General features: G+C 36.0%; 1 pseudogene; it reads right to left on the reverse strand.

Moving 5' to 3' along the window:
• The window catches only part of LOC107685739 (ubiquitin carboxyl-terminal hydrolase CYLD-like), a 6,066-nt pseudogene extending 3,021 nt beyond the window's left edge, over positions 1–3,045 (reverse strand).
• Positions 3,046–11,562: the final 8,517 nt, after the last annotated feature.

Below are 11,562 nucleotides of genomic sequence, written 5' to 3' on the forward strand. Positions count from 1 at the left end.
AGGGGGCTCTCCCAAAGTCCACGGTATAGTTCGAACACTGGATCAGAGTAACATTAGCTCTAAGCCATAGATGAAAATCTTGCAGCTCTACATCAAACAAGTAAATGGCTGCTATGGGATAGTTAATACCTTTCTCCTCTGTAGCAAAAGATTTGCAGCCCAGCTGTTTACGAAACTTCATCACACTCTCTGCTGGAACAAAGCCTGATCTGTAGAGAGAGACAGAGGTCATATGAAATGAACTGTGAGTACCCTGATGACTATAAACACACAAAACCATATGAAGTGTGTTTACTCAAGCTCCACAAACATGGCTGTGCACTAGCTTTGTTACGTGACATTCTTATGTATTAAGAGCCTTTACCTGCGTAAACGGTTCACAATGTCCCATCTTAAAATGTGCGAAATGCCTTCCTCGCTATCTGCTGATCTGTTAAACATTCTGTTCAAAGCTGTGGATGACGTGAAGAGACTGTTAAAGCAGAGAAAAAAAAGAAAATTAATCAACACACATGAAATAGAATGAAACATGAAATAACATTAGTTTATTGAGATGTTTACCTAAAGAGAGTGGCATCTAGATAGCAGGAGTTGAATTCTGCCAACCAGATGAGACAAAACATCTTGCTCAGCAACAGGGGGAACATCTTAATTTAAATCTTCCAGGAGTGTGGCTAAAAAAAGTATAAAACAATCTTGAGGCTTTAACATTCAGAATGTTTCTGTAAGTGGAGGAAAAATAAAGGGTCTCACCTGAGGGAGGTTCAAGTGGTTTCGGGATCTCATTCGGGATGAACAGAAATCTGCTGTCTGGTTTGCAGTTGGTCAGAGGCACATACAAGGCTTTGTTTCCTTCACAGGTAAAATACCACTTTGTACCAAATGTCCCATCCGAACAAGTTGTCGCCTCACTGTCCTGAAAGGATTTGATTATTATTTACAAGCACAAAACACCACATAATCAGCACATGCTTTGTACTGAGAGAAAGAAATGTTGCTGCTCACCAGCTCAAGTCCTGCCCAGCAATTTTTCTTTCCCTCTGGAACTCCAATCCATCTGATCACCCCATACACGGTCAGTCCATTCAAAGATATGACCTCTGCCATAGACCCCACCTCCAAAGAATAATGGGACAAGGCCTGAATGGAGCTGGACACATCCGTGTTTAATAAGATACTTTGCTTTTTTGCATTGCGTGAGTTGAGAGCTGGCATGGAATTGATGCGACACACCGCTTTCCTTTTCAAACCTAAAAAGGGAAAACATGTAAATCATATTATTGTATATATCATCACCTGACTTCATTACTTAAGTCATATAAATGATCCCATTAAATCTTGGTATGAAGTATGCTGGATGCTATGAATTGTTTTGAGACTGACGACACATAGTTTTTCCAGTTTAAGAAAACAATCTTTTCCGCAGTCTAGTAATAGGATCTCTCTTTTAATCTACAATAACACCCTGATCCAATATCCAGGAGAGTTCAAATATGTTTTAAGGGCTAAAAAGATGATTAACTGACCCAAATCCCCACTGTCTCTCAGCGGTTGCCTGGTGTTTAAATGTGATGGAGCCACCTGGACAATGTCAGCTGCGCTGAAGAAGGGAAGAGGGGCAGTCTTCTTCGACAAAATATCATGCTCAGTGTCCTATGAAAAAAATTCAACAGCATGTAAAGAGATCAAGTGTATTCTTTACATCATTAACATGATTATTTCCTTTGCATTTTGAGTATTTTGTCTATGTGATCAAGAGGTCGACACTTCAAAATTTTCTTCAATTTTCATCACAGTTCAAAAGTGCATGTTTAGATTATGTAGCAGTTAAGGATTTTCCATTAAAGTAAACCTACACACAAACATTTCCTCTATATGAAAAGTTATTCATATAAATTGTATGTAATATATATCTGAACCAATATATTTTAGTTTACAATTAATATTAGCATTCATGTTATTTTAGTATAATGTATTTGTAAAATAATAATTTATATATAACAATTAAATATTTAAAGGGATAGTTCACCCAAAAATGAAAATTCTGTCACCAGAAACTGTTTAGTTACCCAGATTATTCTATATATTTTGTGTGTGTGTGTGTACGTAACTATATTTTGGGGACAAATTTGTACCAAAAAGTGAGCAAAACCTGACAAAATCACCAAACACCTCCATTTGGGGACATTCTCATTTGTAAAACTGGCATAAAAATATAGTAAACAAAGTTTTTTTGAAATTGTAAAAATGCAGAAAGTTTTCTGTGAGGGGTAGGGTTAGGGGGAGGGGTGGGTTTTAGGTTAAAAAGTATATAACCATCTGTATATAAAAACAATAGAAGTCTATGTAATGTCCCCATTTAGCTAACTAAACGTGTGTGTGTGTGTGTGTGTTTGTGTGTTCAGCAGAAGAAATAAATAAACAGGTTTGGAACTTGAGTGTGCGCAAATTATGACAGAATTTAAATTTTCATTAAAATGTAATATATATTCTATTTATTTTAAAATAACATGTATATATAAAAAAAGAATAAAATACTTTTATTACATTTGTTTGCATGAATTAATGGCAAAAAATTGGCAGCAGAAGATGCATTTCCTCACCACGAAGTCCAGCTCAAATCCCAGCATCTGCAAGACTCCTGGTTTGTCTTTCTTGCCTAATTGAATCAGATTTTTGACGAGGCATGGCTGAAAGTCCTTCTTGTGTTTGACCACTACAAGATCATCCTGAGCAAGAGCGCAGATTGCATTGAAGAGCTGGACGTTGCACTGGAGCTCCAGCCGCCTGCTGGCAGGAGAAACGAACAGAAGTAGCTGAGCTTGATGGCGTGTGAGCGGGTATGTGTCCTGCTTCTTCACCGTGCCACTGCTCCTGGCACTGCCACCTCCTCCATAAACCATTACTATGAGATCTCCTGCAGCTGTGTCCGCATCCGCGCGCCCAATAGACCCGCGAGATAAGCCCTTCTTACTTCTCCTCACTACAATAAAGTAGCGCTCCTGTCCTTCCTCGTTCCGTTCCATGTTGAAGGATGAGTGTTTGTTCTACGCAGCGCGCGTTAAATGACAGCAGTCTCCTTATGAACACAGAAGGAGTCAGTTATCTACTAGTCAGTTGTGATGTCATTCCGACATTCCATTGTTGACATGCAACAAAAGCATGACACTAAAGATGCCCATCTGTGTTAGCCAGAAAATCGGTAATACAAAAAGCAATATCAATTAATTTGCATTGTTTATAATATATTAATTTAATTGATTTGAATACGTTTGCATTATAAGATTGAAAGATTATTTAATCAATATAGCTTATATTTTACATTACAAAAAAAACCAGCCAATAAATATTCACTTAAGTTAAAGATATGTTTTGAGCACCTTCACATGTTGTAGACAGTCGCCGTTTAACATATTCAAAAGTCTGCACTGTTAGTTCCTTATGTGCTTGCTTTTGTATGCACACTTTTTTTTCATGTCAAGTCAAGTCAAGTCACCTTTATTTATATAGCGCTTTTAACAATACAGATTGTGTCAACATGTACTTTGATTGAAAGCACTTGACCTCGAATATCTGAGTGTCTGACTTCTTTAACTTGATGGACTTGTTTTGTAACTTGTTCTTTGAATTGTCAAATACTTTGTTGAAATATTAGTCATTATAAAGGGTAAGAATTCAAGTTCAGTGCAGCTCAGTATGCAAGGAGATATGAGATAGAGGTGAATGCCACCACCCACATTTCCATATGCACTTAACTGTACTAAAAATGTAGGCAAAATAATATCTTAATTTGACTGAAAATATTAGAACACATCATAACCACAGATGAAAATTCAAAAAATATGTAGTTCAACTAATTTTAATTTCATTTTAATTTCTGATTTACCCCTTTTCCTCCGTTTCTAAAAGCATGACTTATCTTACCCCATTTTGCCCTGCATAACAATATGACATAAATATTATCTAACTGACTGTGGTTATGTAAAACACTGCAAGTTACAGTTCTACAGACCACACCTTTCCACCAACAAATGCATTAATTTCATAAATCTGCAGCATGTGTCAGCAGAAATCTGCCTCTTTAAATGTAAGCAGGTTAACTAAATAAGTTAACACAATAAGACTTTAGTCATGTATTTCATCTTCACCTGCTTCATGTGTTCGGATTGCTTTCTGTTAGAGTCAGATAAAACTGCAGGGAACATTCACAGAAAAAAACTCCCAAATAACTATGGACGCCACATGGCATAGTTGAAATTTATCTTGCTGCTCATCAGGATCAGGTGATGTCTAAGTATGAAAATGTGTTAAAGGTGTTCACTAGACTTGCGTGATAGCATGTCCTATGAGATCTTTTGACAGATTTTTTTTATGTAACTGGTGAAGTTGACCTTTACATCACTAATTAGAATAAGAATTAGTACAGGATCAACATTATGAAACATTTAGTAACATGTGATTCTGTTGACATGACATAGCAAAACTGGTTTGACACAGATGGCAACAAATGTCCAGCTTCATGGAAAATATCAAAAAATACTATGGAAATCAATGGCTACCAGCAACTTTGGTTACCAACATTCTTCAAAATATCTTCATTTGTGTTCAAGAAACTCATACAAGTTTGGAACAACTTAAGCGTAAGTAAATGATGACAACATTTTTGGGAAAACCATCCATTTAAAAAAAGTGAAAAAAAAAAAGTGAAAGTGACTAAACGTGTGGCCAAGTATTGTGTCCCATACTCGGAATTTGTGCTCTGCATTTAACCCATCCAAGTGCACACACACAGCAGTGAGTAGTGAACAAACACACACACACACACACCCGGAGCAGTGGGCAGCCATTTTTGCTGCCCATTTTTGCATTTTTGTGAGGCCTTGCTCAAGGGCCTCACATCAATCAGGTCTCACCTCTGTCATTCACTCTGCCCAACATTTAACATCCAGTAAACTCAGCACACCAGAGTTTTTAGTTCCACAATAGCATATTCATGTGGAAAACTTGAAAAAGATCAACAAATAGCCAAAGCACTTTTTCTTTAGCAGAAACTTTTGCAATTTACAACTAAGAGCAGAAATCAGAACAAATAGTTAAGAATATATGACATTTTCTAAGCCAGGGATTAATTAAAATAAAAAATAAATAAATAAATAAAAATAATAATAATAAATGTCAAAATGAAACTATAATATTTTATATATACTATCCACCTTATTTTTAACATAAGAGTGGCCATGATTACTTGAATGGCTTCCGGTGTCATTCGCGGCCAGTTATTTTCCCTGTACAATAATAGTTTATTTTGCTGCTTGATATTGCAAACTCCAGTTATTTTCCCTGTACAAAAACAGTCCATTGTGCTGCTTGATACTGCAAACTGGTATTTATTATAATATTATTTTAATTCACTATTGCAATCATAGACACACTGGTTTGCAGGGCAAATAGTTTTATCGTTTACTGCACTTTGTTATTCTTCAAGTTATTTCCTTAAAACAGCTAATGACTCGGAAGTCTCGCACATTCAAAGAAAATAGCTTATTTCTGCATTGCAAAATAAAGTGGACAATGCTTAACTAAAAAGTTAAACTATAACTGCGTATCTTCTGGAGTTCATAACATAAATGTTATTTTACAAGATTGTTCAGCTGACAAAAAAAAAAAATCAGTAGACAAAAACCCCACGAAGCAGTTATCATTTAACACTGTGATACCGCTGGAAGACAGTCATGCCTCATAGATTTGACATTCTTCCAAACTAGGGACAAATTGACCCCAGAAAAGAAGAAAAGGGCTACTTTCATGACTAGACCACACTAGGCGAACCCAGACACCCCCTCGTGGTTTTAATGGTGCACTGCATGACATTGACATGCTTTGTGCACAAACTTAAAGTAACACTCCACTATTTTTGATAGGCTCATTTTCCAACTCCCCTAGAGTTAAACAGTTGAGTTTTACCATTTTCGAATCCATTCAGCCGATCTCCGGGTCTGGCGGTAGCACTTTTATCTGTAGCTTAGCATAGATCATTGAATCTGATTAGACTGTTAGCATCTCGCTCAAAAATGACCAAAGAGTTTCGATATTTTTCCTAGTTTAGTTTCTTTTGAGAGTATAGTTCCTAGCCATATCGGCCTAGAAAATCGCAACTTTTCATTTTCCGTCGGTCTTAGTACACGATGTAACTACAGAAGAGTCAAGTTTTAAATAGGAAAAATATAGAAACTCTTTGGTCATTTTTAAGAGAGATGCTAACGGTCTAATCAGATTCAATGATCTATGCTAAGCTAAGCTAAAAGTGCTACCGCCAGACCCGGAGATCGGCTGAATGGATTCGAAAATGGTAAAACTCAACTGTAGGGGAGTTGGTAAATGAGCCTATTTTCAAAAATAGTGGAGTGTTCCTTTAACATATGTGCCACTGCCGATATTGAGTTAAACAGCCCAGTTTATTATGAATAAATCACAGTCAGATTAGCAAGTATCTTAGGGTTAAAGTGTCTTAACCCTTTGCTTTAATGTTTTCAACATAATAAATTGATTTCCCTATATGAAATATCAAACTAAAACTTTAATTCAGCACAGTTTCTAAGTTAGCTTAATGTACAATGAAAGAAAACAGGAAATTTCAGAAGTCCTTCACTTCATTTTATTGCTGCATGACAGTCTAGTACACTAGTACTTTTAATGGCCAACATTATTTTTGGAGCCATAATTTTAGCTGCCACTGGATTTATTATACACTACATTGTAAATAAAAAAAGGTTCAAGCATGTTCATATCAAGCTTTTATTTTGAACCAAGGTACTTGCATGTTTGTTGTTTGCTTGCATGCTTGTTGACTCTTTCTGCATCTTAGTGACTAAAGTTGCGACGACTAGGCTGGTGGAGGATCACGTGATGTATGCGAGAGTAGTGTTGAGGAAGACGCTGGCGAATGTGGTTCTGGCGCTGAATGCAATTGCGGCTGAGATTGTGGCGGCTGAACCGAGCCTGAGCCCGCTGTATCCGGCCCACCTGTGTCACTTTGACAAGAGCCCCAGCCTGAGAAACCAACCGCTGAGATATTCGAACACTGCCTCGAGCAACAGGGACTTCTGGTTCATTGATGCTTTAGAAACAGAACAAAACACTTGTCTAAGTCAATCCAATACTGACTGTCAGAGTCAATATTGTTGCAACCTCTCAGTAGGAATAAAGTGATACTGACTGCGATCTCTGAGCAGATGTATCTGTTTTACCTTGCATCACTGACCAAGCTGGCAGCACATTTCTCAGTGCTTGACAGGTTTCCTATTAACTTGAACTGCACCTCACTGGGTTCAGAGCATGTCTCTCCATCTACAGAAAAGAATAATATAGTATATCATGGAAAGCTGTACTTTAATAGACATGATCACACCTCTGTTATGGGACAACTGATATTTGTGGCAAATAAGTTAAAGGGGTCATATGATGCTGCTAAAAAGAACATTATTTTGTGTATTTTGAAGAATGTTTTGCCCACACAATGTAAGTCGGCGTCCAAAACAACACTGTATTACACAGACTTTTACTGTATGGACCAAAAAAAAAAAAATGACGACAATGTTAATTTTCGGTGAATTATCCATTTAAGTGAATGCAAATTATTCAGATTACATTACTTGCAGCCCCTAAATTATTTGCACTGTATTTTAACCCAATAAAGCATACTGTATACTGTATAGCCTACATATAAATATCAGCAGCTGCAAAAATTACATATTTTACTCAGATTGGACTTCTGAGTAAAACTGAAGCGTGTTTTTTCCTCCTTAAGTAAGCTCCACATTCTCTTATAGTATATGTTATAAAAGAATGATCAATCCAATATGATGCTCTTCTGACTTTTCTGACAATTATTTCATATGTCAGTCTTTACGGGGTTTTCATATCAATTAAAAACATTTGTGACGCTGTACTCACCAGCTGCATTGACCAGGAGCCAGCCCTCCTCATCCATTTCTGGAGACCCTGCTTTTGGTACAGTTGGTTCCTGAGTCGTTTCATTCACGTTTCCAAAGAGCAGGTTTGTGAGCCGTTGAAACATTGTTATAAATTAAGTGTGATTGTACTGAATAATTGATGGTGAACTCGATTGTCTGGTACACGAGTCTCACACTTCTTCACTCTGGCAGATGTTACGAGCAGATCTCAGCAGTATGACTTCAGCCAGACCTTGGGTAGAGGAGAAATGTTAGTATAAATGTGAACACTATGATGCAGTCCCTGTTTTGAATTATACCCACTAATCAAGACTTGAATAAAAACCAGGCTAAAAGCTATTTTAGGCTCATATCTCATATTGAGGTCAGTCTTCCATAAAGCACTCCTCTGTCAGGCTTCATTTTGAAATTTAATTTTTTAGGCCCTGCAACCGTAAAGTAGTAATGAATAAAAAAGGAAAGACAAGCTTCCAAATACAACGGCTTTTCACCCATCCATGCACAGTTAGAAATGAAAAGCGTTCAGATTACATTGTGTTTTTAGCAGAAATATATATGCTTCTTTAGTTAAAGATATGTTCAAAACGTGACTGCCATGTAAAACCTATATCTGGAGATATTTGTTCATATGGCCACAAAGATGGATGAACTGAATTTTGGAAGTGCATTGTTGGACCCCAGCTCCATTGTTGGCGTCCATCTGTCGTCCTACAGCTGGGGGGGTGTGCCATTAAAACAATACATTCATTTTCTCTGAGAACACAGCATCTGCATCATGTGGAAATGGTTTAATTTCGATGGTTTTTATGCAGGGTTCATTCAGTAGCATTTATCAAAGAACCGTTTGTTGGATGATTTTTGGAGGATGATTTTGGATGATTTTTTTGGGGTAGTTTGTTTTGCTCCCTCTCCTTGAACACTAATCATTTAGAAAGACATGTCGAGGAAAACACAAGGGCCACTTATTTATCCGTTTGTGCAATAGGCTACCAATACACACTAAAACAAAATGTCCTGTAGAGGAAATGTAAATGAAAAATACTGTAAACATTACTGAATTAATTAATAAAGCTCATTCTGATTCAGTAGCGTTATAAGCTTCGATTATCATTAAGAAATATGATGTGAGCATGTATGCATTTATACAAATGTCTATACATACATATTTACAAATAAAACAAATTTGGGAATATAACGGTTACAGATTTTCTCGCAGTTTAAATAGAGGCTTAAGCAAAACATACTACCTGCTTCTTTACAGATCAACCGATTTTCCGACGTCTAAATCGTTTTAAAAAATCTTTAGTTGTTTATTCCGATGTAGAGGTGCAGAATATATGCTCTTTTGTTTAGTTTCTTTTAGCTTTTGGAAATTGTTCCACGTAAATTATAGCACCGCAGTACAGATCCCAACGAACAGCTGATTATAAAAACAAAAAGCCCAGTGATGTAGCCCCGCCCACATCTGCGCGCTTGTCCAATAAGATTCATACACAAACCGATGGGTGGACCCAGAATTTAAACTGGGCGTATTATCCGTTTTTCATCTATAACAGACCTGGGAACAGTTTTTAACACTATACTATAAAACTTATTGGTCGACCGTTAGTCAAACTGATTCCAGTTCAGTCGTGGAGAAATGTAGTTTGACATGTCGAGGGGCGTAGTAACAAAATTTGAAAACCGCAGAATCTGCTGCAGCAACCGAGTACGAACAAGGAGTTTTTAAAGGGATAGTTCACTCAGAAATTAAAATTTGCCTTTAGTTCCAAACCAGTATGGCTTGCTATCATCTGTGGAAGCACAAAAAAGGGAATATTACGAATATTACTATTCACTAACATTGTATGGTAAAGATGCAATGAAAGTAAATAGTGACTGAAGCTAAATGCCCCTAACATTCAGCATTACATCAGAATGGTGCAACATCTTACAATATCTTTCCGCATTATGTAGCAAATGAGTCTTTATTCACTCTAATGGCACCTTCTCCACTAATTTTGATAAGTACCTATAACTTTCCTGCAGCTAACTTAATTAAAACGAACGCATTTCGTTCACACATGTGTTGTTCGGGTCAAAAGTGACTGAACACCTGAAATGTAACTTTTCTTTTATTGTCAGTAAAATCAATGTAATATATTTTTGTTCAATAATATTTTTTCATTTTAATTTTGTATTTTGAGAGAATTTCATGGTACTAATTAATATTTATGCAATAATTATGATACATTTTTCCCACTGAAAAGAATACTTTTTTCTAATATTTTTCTATTACTTTTTTTCAATTATGGGAGTTTTTCAAAGACAATGCCTTTAAAATCCAAATTTTTGAAAGCAGATTAGTGCCATCTGGTGGGAGTAAAAAAAAGAAAAACATCTGCAATTCCATGGTTTAGCCACTAGATTCCTATATATTGCTTTATATAAAAGGCTTATAAATTCTCTCGTTGTGTTTAGACATAAATACTTGTTTTTATTAAGTTGTGGATTTGGATATATATTTAGACATTATCAAAGACATCTTTTTGTAAAGGTTTAGATTTTTTTAAAAATGTTGTTTTGAAATGTCAGTTTCAGAGTCAGAATCAGAATCAGAAAGAGCTTTATTGCCAAGTATGTTTGCACATACAAGGATTTTCTGCATTAATTTTACTACAGTCAAACCGGAACACAGGGAAAGACATGTTGTTACACATAACATCAAAATTAAAAGCTTTATCAGAGGTTAATCAATCTGATTTCAACCTCTTATTTATTTGAGTCTTCTGGCTCAGTTTTGCCATATTGTTGCAGGCACCCCACTTCACTTGTGTGTGTATAATAGTGTGTGTGTCTGTGAGTGTGTTTGAGTGTGTGTGTGTGTGTGTGTGTGTGTGTGTCTCTTTTGTATTTTTTTATGTTTTAAAGTGTAACCCCTTCCTTGGTGTCTGTGTTTTTTACTGCATTGTGGCTGAAATATTGATTTTATTTCACGCATTTTCAAAAACATGCTTTATGTTACATGCTATGTTCATGGGTGGAGTGTGTCTATTTTGCGCTCTTGATATTTGTGAGTGTCACCCCTTCATTGAAGTGCACTTTTTTCTGCATCATAAAAAATTATCTGTATTTTCATATTTTTGCATATTTCGCATTCATTTCCAGTGTTGGGGAAAGTTACTTTTAAAAGTAATGCATTACAATATTGCATTACTCCATAAAAAAGTAACTAATTACATTACGTAGTTACTTTTTATGGAAAGTAATGCGTTACGTTACTTTTGCGTTACTTTTTAAATCTGGACAGGGCTTGCTTGTTTGTTTTTAAAATAAAAAAGTTTAAAATAAAAGCCTTTTCACACCAAAAGTTAAATGAATAAGCCACAGGCTGAAGGGAAAGTTAATTTACGTCCGTACAGTAGAATGCAGAAGAAGAAATTTCAACACACTTCAGCAATAAAAAAAGACACACAAATGTTTGTCTAGAGTAATGTTTGTTTATTAGTACGGTTGAACTGGATCATCGAAGGTCAGAAGCAAAGACATTGGTTAATAGAATGGGATTAAATACATAAAGGATATTTGTGTTGTTTAACATTTAATTATT

The sequence above is a fragment of the Sinocyclocheilus anshuiensis genome, unplaced genomic scaffold (assembly GCF_001515605.1).
Source record: "Sinocyclocheilus anshuiensis isolate Anshui unplaced genomic scaffold, SAMN03320099.WGS_v1.1 scaffold257, whole genome shotgun sequence".
Lineage (NCBI taxonomy): Eukaryota > Metazoa > Chordata > Actinopteri > Cypriniformes > Cyprinidae > Sinocyclocheilus > Sinocyclocheilus anshuiensis.